The 10571-nt window shown below is 31.1% G+C and overlaps 1 long non-coding RNA gene across 1 annotated transcript; it reads left to right on the forward strand.

Moving 5' to 3' along the window:
- Nucleotides 1–342: 342 nt before the first annotated feature.
- LOC150037906 (uncharacterized) lies at nucleotides 343–2382 on the forward strand. The gene is made up of 4 exons (XR_016527944.1): nucleotides 343–460; nucleotides 652–801; nucleotides 1188–1342; nucleotides 2142–2382. It is a non-coding gene; the product is annotated as an uncharacterized LOC150037906 (long non-coding RNA).
- Nucleotides 2383–10571: the final 8189 nt, after the last annotated feature.

The raw sequence follows: 10571 nt of genomic DNA on the forward strand, positions 1-10571 counted from the left end.
CAGATTGTATTGTAAAAGAAATGTATCCTTGGCAATGACAAGATTTAGGATACTAATTAAATAAAATGACCATAGTTTTTTATTCCACAATGTATAATTTAACCAATAAGTTAACAACCAATTATTACATAAATGGAATAATTGGATTTGGATCCCAAGAAGGAAGTGTCTATTCCTCATCCATTTGACCACTTTACCCAAAATAAAAGAAGCAAATCAATTCTATTATTTTTCTTAAATGAAAATTTGAAAATGACACCAAAATATTCTAAAAAGGATTATAGAAATTAATGCAAAGAGGGAAAATTACACAAAACCAAACCCATATTTTTCTTATATATACCCAAAACACCAATTCCTGAATACTATCATTTAAAATTTCACAAAGATTAATCAATAAGAAACATGAAGTCTATCTCCCTCTCAGCCATTGTTCTTATGGTTTTACTCATTTTCAATGGTACCCCTACCTAGCTTTATTATTTCTTTGAGTTTCTTCATCACAAGAATGCTTTTATTTTTCTCATTTTAACTACTTGTATGACGAATTATATTAATTTATCGTATCGATCCAAACGAAACCATCATGGTTCAATATTTACAAAGTTGATAGTTTATTGACATACGATGAGTGGATTTTGGTGAATGCAGGGGAAACGATGATGAGAAGTGTTGAAAGTGAAATGTTATGTGAGAAGGCATTGCATGGTGGAGGGTGTAAGGATGCTGAATGTATGAGTGGCTGTAAAGCCTACTTTGGAGCAAAGGCAATAGGACTGTGCTTTTTCTTTCGAACGCCAAGTGATACTTGTCTTTGTCGCTATCCTTGTTGATCTTTCTAATTTCTTTCTATGTCTACTTTCAATACACAATGCATTTTCTTTCTGAATCAAATGGAATAAAGGGTTGTTTTATATTATTGTTCCTTAAATTTAGGAGTTGTGAACTAAAATTTCAAAATAATTAAGGTTTGAATTAAGTTCTTTAACTTTCATAAGTCAATCACTCTAAATTCTTAGACTTTCTTTTTAGCATTATTGATTCATCGTTCGCATATGTTAAATTGAGATAAAAATTAAACTATTTCAGAGTATGGTTCTTTTAGAAACTAGTTGAATTAGAATTTTTGAGCTAACTCATTTGAACAATAATGAAATGATTTTGAGTGAAGTTTTTCATTTTGTTAGGTTCAAGTTTGACGTGTAAGGCTACATTTTGATTATTGGGGATTTGGAAGGAAGATAGGAAGATTGCATTAGACATGTTTTAAGAAGGTTGACAAGTGGAGAAGGTGCACCCAATACAAAAAAGACTTCATAACAACATTAATAACAAGTAGAAGGTAATATTTATAAGATGCTTATCTTAAAAGTCTATTTGTTCTAAACTGTAGATTAGATTCAGTGTTGGAATGATATGGCTATCCTACAGTTATGGTAGTCATAGCTTAGTTGTTTATGACTTCCATTGAGTGGTTTATGGTAGTGGAACTTCTTAGGCATCCTTTGGTAGTTTATATTTATGCATTATTTGTCTCAATGAATCCGGTTGCACTATGGTAGTTTGTAGGTTATTCATGCATTGTGGGTTAGGTTAATTCTTCATTATCATCGTCAAATCTTTTGTTATCTCTTGTTTAACCATTTATTATGCTTCTTCGTCAATTTGAATCTAATTCGTCCTTGTAATCTTGTTTGGATAATCTAGGATCAACCCTCGATAGCATCTTTTAGTTGGAGATGTTTTTTGTGGTTTCATTTGATTGAAGTCTTGTATCTGTTTGGTGTGATTTTTAGTTGCTTGAAGTTTTGATGTTGCTTTAGGGGTTTTTTTACTTTTTAGTTATATAGATAATGTAAAACTTTTTAGTTGGAGATGCTAATTTCCTCCTTTCTTCTTTCGTATGTTTATGCTTATGTTTTGGTATATTTTGGATTTTTATTATATGATTCAAGCTTCTATGTGGTTGTTTATAACATAACATGATATCTTGGCCTTCTTTGCAAATTTCCATGAAGACTAGAAATCATAAATTCTCATGTTATCTTTCCACAACTTCCTAGCTTGAATTTTATAAATTCCTTGTGTGGGGTAATTGAGTTCTTATTATATGATGTTTGCCTATTTTTCTCTGCTTGCAGGAAGTCATGCTTTCGATTTGGATCAAATCTCTGATGGATGGTGGAGAGAACATAACAAAGGAGCAATTGAAAGACTATTTGGAAAATATTATATAATGACAATAAGTGTGTGTGCACTTTTATTTTTTATTTTTTTTGTTATTTTTTGAGGGGTATTTACAAGAAATGTATTGTAAAAGAAATGTATCCTTGGCAATAACTAGATTTAGGATACTAATTAAATAAAATGAACATGTTTTTCTATTCCTCGATGTATAATTTAACCAATAAGTTAACAACCAATTATTACATAAATGGAATAATTGGATTTGAATCCCAAGAAGGAAGTGTCTATTCCTCATACATTTGACCACTTTACCAAAAAAAAAAAAAAAAATGGAAGCAAATCAATTCTATTTTTTTTCTTAAATGAAAATTTGAAAATGACACCAAAATATTCTAAAAAGGATTATAGAAATTAATGCAAAGAGGGAAAATTACAGCAAACCAAACCCATGTTTTTCTTATATATACCCAAAACACCAATTCCTGAATACTATCATTTAAAATTTCACAAAGATTAATCAATAAGAAACATGAAGTCTATCTCCCTCTCAGCCATTGTTCTTATGGTTTTAATCATTTTCAATGGTACCCCTACCTAGCTTTATTATTTTTTTTTAGTTTTTTCATCACATGAATGCTTTTATTTTTGTCATTTTAACTACTTGTATGATGAATTATACCAATTTACCGTATCGACCTAAATGAAACCATCAAAGTTCAATATTTAAAAAGTTGATAGTTTATTGACATACGGTGAATGAATTTTGGTGAATGCAGGAAAAACGATGATGAGAAGTGTTGAAAGTGAAATGTTATGTGAGAAAGCATTGCATGGTGGAGGGTGTAAGGATGTTGAGTGTACGAGTGGTTGTAAAGCCCAATTTGGAGCAAAGGCAATAGGATTGTGTTTTTTCTTTCGAACGCCAAGTGATACTTGTCTTTGTCGCTATCCTTGTTGATCTTTCTCATTTCTTTCTATGTCTACTTTCAACACACAATGTATTTTCTTTCTGAATCAAATGGAATAAAGGGTTTGTTTTATATTATTATTCCTTAAACCTTTTGATTTTCTTTTGCCGATTCTATGATAGTCTTCTGCAAAACTTATTGAGTACTACACTCAATTTAATATCGCATAAATATTGATTATGTGCAAAGGAACAGTAAACATGTGTGTGTTTTTTTCACAATAACATGTTAAATATTTAATCTACAAATCAACAACTTCAAGAAAAAGAATGTACGTGGATAGTGACAAATTAAGAATTTTTTTTTAGGATGCATTTATAAATTTATGGTATTGTTTATCACAATTGTCACAATTGTCCTCTAAAATAGGAAATCACAACATTACAACTTTATTATCTATCTTATTAAATAAATATTTCTCAACGTTAAGGTGAATAATCGATCTAGAGGATTAAGAATTTAAAATGTAGAATAAAGAAATTAAAGCATACAATAATTTATGCAAATTAATGTATAAAAGTAATTGAAACATGAAAATTTAATGTAACTTAAGATAATCTCCAAATTACCGACAATAATTTGGTTAGAGAGATGAAAAATATGAATGTGTATAATTTAAAAGGAATGTAGTTTTGGTTCAAAATATATAGGGATGACTACACCATTTAAAAGAATGTATTATTAGAAAATTAGAGTTTGAATATTCTATTACTATATATAGTTTGTTCTTTATATATATATATATGTGTGTGGTTTTTTTCTTTTCTTTTTCTTTTTTTTTTTTAACTGTCGTTTATATAAAATTAATATAATTAACTAATTAGGACATTCTATCAACTAAAAGTATAAAAATTTAAATCAATACTACCTACAAAAATCCAAACTGGCACCTTGGTGGGAAAATTTCAATCGAATATGAAAAGCTCTCTCTTATTGATTAAAAAAAGGGTTGAAAAAATGCAAACATTTGTTATTGGGATATATGTCATAAAGTCTCGTAAATAATATTTTATTATTTAATGATCATTTAATTATTTTTTTATTACAATTCATTCCTTCTATTAAAATCTAGGATTACATTTATTACATAAATACTATGTGGTTGACATACATATCAGAGGACATGTTTAAGTACTAATTTATGAGCACGACCAAGACGACGTGTAGTCCTATATAGATGAAGAGCTATTGTGAACTACATAAGAAATTTTAGCTTCTCTAACTAACTCATGTGTACAAACTCACCTTTAAATAACAGTTGTATTAATGCTCATGGACGTAGGTTGTATTAATACTGGGAGACAAAATCACTGAGAGTTAGAGGGTTTATGTACTTAGCTAATTTATTTCTTCCTTAATAAAAGATCTTCTTGCTGCCTTCATAGTGGACGTAGGTCACAATCGACTTAACCATTATAAATCGATCTTCACACTTTCTTCTTCTTCTTCATCTTCATCATTTGAACTCTTCTCTTTTTGCTCGATGTCTTTGTTCTTCCACTGTGTATCTGATCGAAATTAGTTTTCTCTATTTTGTTGCATGAACTAAAGCTCGTGTCCTATCTTTATAGCAACTGTCAAGGCAGAAAAAATTCACAAAAATATCCTAACGATTTGGTATCAGAGCTACAATACGTGGCAGTAGCTAGATATGACCTTAATCCTGAGCTAACCATGAACTTCTGTTTATTCGGGATTGCCCTTATATTTGCATAGGTGAGAGTTGGCTTAACAGCACCGACTCAATATGACTGCCATTTCAGGGGTAAGACTGGGTAGATAGTTGGAGACATAGGGTGCAAGAGGAAATTCACTCCTACCCACTTTAGGGATAGTAGAAAGGTTGTTTCCTTAAGTACTAATTCTGGGGCTTGAACATGGGATCCCGCCGTCTCATTTGGCATGAGAGGGACTCGTGGACTCGGTTTTGTGATTTGATCACAAAACAATTGTTCATTAGGGGATCAGTGGGACTTAAAGAACAAGAGGTAATTTCGGGGGTAAAACATAGATTTGACCCTGTCGTTATTACGAACAACCTGTGAAAGGTTAACTTACTAATCATGGTTATATCGAGTGGACATAATATATCTACAGTGAGAGGAATTCAACTATGGGCTTTAGTGGAGTGACCCATTAGTTAACGAATGTGGGTTAGATCGGTCTAATGAGTTTAGCCGATTAATCTCGAATCGTTGGAGCCCATGATCTGTAGGTCCATGAGGTCCCCCTACTAGCGCGGAAATGGATTAGCTCTAGAGTAGCGTGATAAGTAATTTGAAATGTTTAAATTAGAATAAAATGAAATTGGAGAAAATATATTTAAATATGATTTAAATATATGAAGATGAATTTGTGTAAAAATTAATTTAATATTAGATATTAAATTATTTAGAATTATTTAAATTGTTTAAATAATTATTTATTAATTTTATTAGAAATTTAATTTATCAAATTAATTTTTAAAATTAATAAATTTTGATTTTAGAAATAAAATATGATTTTAAAATCAAAATAGTTTTTGGAAATTGAAAAATTACAGAAAATTGAAAATGAGTTTTTCATCTTCAACTAGCTTACAAGGAACCCACCTTCTCCTTTGGTTTACTCAAAGCATGAGTTACATCCCATACAACATATATCTTTGCATGATAGTCTAAATATATTGAAGAGATTGGAGTGAAGAAAGTGGAGAGGATGAACCGACAGAATTTTTGCTGAAAAATTCGGATGAAAAATGTATTCTTCAATGGGTTGGTTCAGTGAGCTTTCTCCATATTCCATTTGATTTTAGCTTATTTTGAGTCCCAGAACTCAATCTAGAGTACCAAGAAGATAGTAGGGAAGATCTTGTGGTGGTCTGCACAAGGATTCAATGGATTTTGCAACTGGAAATGGAGATTTCGTTGGTTCGGCCAAGGTATATTCATGAAACCCATTATACTCTATTTTTAGCATGTTTCTTTTCAACCAAAATTAATGAATTAGAATGCTTATGGATCCTGTTCTCTTCTGCTGTGTGCTGGTGTTGATCCAACATTTTCAACGTCTGGGCAGCAACATGAGAAGTGTTGCAACGCTGGCTGGGCAGAAGCTCCACTGGAATTTGCAGCAACTCGACCTTTTTCACTTCATTGTTTAATTACATCTTAATTTCAAATTTAATGACTCCAAATAAATTACAGACTCTTGAGCATACATGTAAGCTCATTAATGAAGAGCCAATTAAAAATTTAACAAAGGAATAAAAGAGAATTTTAATGGAAAATCTCAAAAATCTATATTAGTTCACCATTTTCATATATCTTATGAAAAAACACCCACCAAGTCAAAATTAAACCAAATTGAATGCTTAAATGATGCTCTGATACCAATGAAAGAGTTAGAAAACATGCAATGGAATAAAAACGGATCATTAAACATTCTAATTTATTAATTTTGACTTTGAATTAAACATGCTTTTAACTAACAAGAGGGTTTCATAACATGTCATTGAAGTAACACTTTAATCACGATCCTCAATTGCTATGTCCTTATATTCAGCTCGTGAACCACCACAAGGCCTTTCCTACCATCCTCTAGGTTTCTCGGATTGAGTTGTGGGACTCAAATTAAGCTTGAATTGAAGGGAATTTGGAGGAAGCTTTCTAGTTTTAGCATCTTGTGAAGAACCCTTTTTAAAGAGAGATTTTTAGCCAGAAACAACCCTTTTGCATGCCCAAATTTGGTTCAATTCTGAAGTATATAAAGTATGATAACCATGCAAACCAACTCTTCCATGATTCACAGCTCATGCTTGTGAATTTGACTGAAAATCTTAGTGGAATATGTGTAAGCAAGTTGGAAATGAAAGTGGGAAAATCCAACTTCTCCATTTCCAATTCCTCCCCCCTCCCTCTTTTATTAATTTGAAACTTATTTACAAATTAATTTTAACTTCAACTTTTAATTCAGTAATTAAAACTGAAATTATATTTAATTTTACAAAAATTAATTCAAAATTAATAATTAATAATTAATTAAACAATTTAATTAATGCAATTAATTTAATATCAAATTAATTTAACACCAATTCCATCGTCATGAAATCCTACTCATGAATTTAATATTTAAATCATATTTAAATATTAATTTATTCTTCAATTTTGTTTAATTCTAAAATTAAATGCGTAATTATATCACATATAATTACTGATTCCCTTAATTCTGATTTGAACGTTTCAAATCAAGTTATAACGCTACTTAAAGGCTATTCCATTTGTGAGCTAGTAGGGGGACCTCGTGGACCTACAAATCATGGGATTCAATGATTCGAGATTAATTGGCTAAACTCTTTACACCGAATTAACCCCTATTCGTTAACTACTAGGTCACTCCACTAAAGCCCAGAGTTGCACTCCCCTCACTGTATATATACTGTGTCCACTCGATATAACCATGATTAGTAAGTTAACCCTTTATAGGTTATTCGTAATAATGGCTGGGTCAAATGACTGTTTTACCCCCGAGATTACCTTTTGTTATTTAAGTTCCACCGATCCTCTAATGCAATATTTTTGTGATCCGATCATCAAACCAAGTCCCTCTCAAGCCAATTGGTGGGCGGGCCTCTTATTCAAGACCTGGAGTCAGCACTTAAGGGAACAACCTCTCTACTATTCCTAAAAGTGGGTAGGAGTGAATTCCATCTTGCACCCTATGTCCCTAACTATCTACCCGGTCTTACTCTTGAAATGGGAGGCTTATTGAGCCGACGTTGTTGAGCCAACCCTCACCCATAAAAATCTAAGGATAATCCCAAATAAACAAGAGTTCATAGTTAGCTCAGGAATCAGGTTAAGTTACCTAGGTCATTATTGTGAAATAGTTAGTCATAGACAGAAAACAACGTTATAAAATAAGAGTGACTTATTTTGTGGTTTGATCTTGTGCAAACTTATTGCACATGACACCCCCACTCCTCATGACATTACATGTACGAATCAGGATCACTTCGTCTGTAGTACTTTACAACTTCTTGTAACAACTACAAAGTGGGTCGCATCCAATAGTGTTACCAGAATAAGACACCCAATCTTATTCATATATTATAGATCATTTTGACTATTTACTCGAACCTTATGTCTCTACATAAAATTCAAGTATTCATGTAATAGTCATGGATCTTTTAGTGTATTGGATTTATTTTTAAAACGAAATAAGCAATTTATATATTCAATAACAACTTTATTGAATTTTCAGAATAAGTTTTATTGTTTACAAACCACGAGTTTTATGACATAAAACCCAACATAACTCCTTAAGTACCACTGATTTCTCTAATGAACAATAAGTCATAGTCCAACTATGACCAAACCCTTCTCGAGCCAGGAGAGGGTGTGGCGCCACATTGTTCAAAGTTTGAAATCAGCCCTTAAGGAAGCAATTTCTCTACTTTCTCTAACTATAGAGAAGTGCATTGCATCTTTTGTAGCTGCACTCCCAGCTCCCCAATTAGACAAATTCCCAAAATGGTAGACATATTGAGTCGGCGATACATCTCCTCCATGCAAATCAAAGGGTTAGCTTTATAGGCATGGTTCACAACTCAGTTAGGATTCAGGTCAAGTCACCTATGGTTTTCCTGGTGAAATGTAAGTATCTTCTATCAACAGTGTTATATAGTGAGACTATTCATTTTGTGGTCTGGTCTTATACAAACTCTTTGTATATTACACCGTTGCTTACATGTACATGAGTGATTAGGATAAGATCACTTATAGCACTTTTCAATGTTTATGTGAATAATCGATCTAGAGGATGAAAATTAAAAAAATAGAATAAAGAAATTGAAGCATAAAATAACTAATGCAAATTAATGTATAAAAGTAATTGAAACATGAAAATCGAATGTAATTTAAGATAATCTCCAAATTAGCGACAATAATTTGATTAGAGAGATGAAAAATATGAATGTGTACAATTTAAAAAGAATGTAGTTTTGGTAAGTGCTTATAAGTATTGCCACCTTGGTAATGTCGAGGAGGAGACTTGAGAAAGACTAACCTTTATGCGTATTTTTTAGTTTTCTGCATTCTTGAGTTTATTTTGTTAAGGACTTTGGCAACTTAATTGTCGTGTTTATTTATGTTATTTCAATGATTTAGACATAGGATGGGTGGTTGTAATAGACATAGTTATTTTATTTAACATAAGCATTAGTTTGAGATTGACTTTATTTTGAATTGGTAACGAATTTCATGCTAGAATTCAGAAACGTTTGTTAAGTTATTAAATTGATTGGAATGTTAGATTTTGTGTAACTCTAGTTGTCTCGCTGAGAAGAAGTATGTTATTGATTGTTATTGGGAGTGCGTTTCTTTGAAATATGTGTCAAAGTAAAATTTGATTTTGTTGTGATTCTTGTTATGTTGTTAAAATTTTTCTAAAATATAAGAGTTAGTAAAGTAAGTTACAGGTTAAATTTTGATAACATTCCCTAACTTAGAGTGTTAATTATGGGTTGTTACACTTTGGGTCAAGGCCCATAGCAAAAACAAGAGGAAGTGGGAAAGGAGTTGTCTCATATTGAAAGTTTTAACAATGCCAAAGGGATATAAATATAAAGGAATGCAAAGTAACTACCAAATTGTGGATCGGGGTTTAGGTAATCCTGCTTGCACATAAAAAACACCATAATTTTACTACCATAATTTTTTGACCTACTTAAAATTTTGCCTAATCTTTTACATCTCTTGAGAGTCAGAGGTCAACTTTTCCTTCTACTGCTTTATTATTTTATTTATACTATTATGAGCATAGTTTCCAAGATTCCATTCTTTTCTTTAACGAGTTCACCTTTGAGTTTGGAGGTTGAGTAAAACTTGGGGAGCACGATTTAGCACTGAGTTCATGTCGAATTTTATTTTCAAGACAGTGGATGTTCCACGGTACAACAACGATGGTCATTTTGAAGATGGTGGTTTTTTGTGTTAAAAAAAAAAAAAAAACATATTAAAAATGATATTTAGTAAATGATGGAACTCAAATATGCACATACTCTAGAGTTGGAGAATGTCAAGTTTCAGTTCAACTTTATTTTGTTGACAAATTAAACATTGAATAATTTTTTCAAAATTATCAATTTCACAAGAAAGAAAAAAAAAACTAAAATGTTTTATTGATTTCTTACGATGGTTTTCATCTTTCTTAAATACAATGATTGAATTCTTAGCCAAATTCAAAAAACAAAAACAACTTTTTTAAAACTATTTTTTTTTTTTAGTTTTTAAGTTATGGCTTGATTTTCTAAACCATTTGTAAAAAGTAGATAACAAAAGAGGAAATAGTATCTATAGACTTAATTAAAAAAAATGATTACCAAACGAGACCTAAATTACTCATTAATATTTTTCTATAGTTGTCGTCCTTAACAAT

The sequence above is a fragment of the Benincasa hispida genome, chromosome 2, assembly GCF_027475165.1.
Source record: "Benincasa hispida cultivar pf3 chromosome 2, pf3_genome.v1.1, whole genome shotgun sequence".
Classification (NCBI taxonomy): domain Eukaryota; kingdom Viridiplantae; phylum Streptophyta; class Magnoliopsida; order Cucurbitales; family Cucurbitaceae; genus Benincasa; species Benincasa hispida.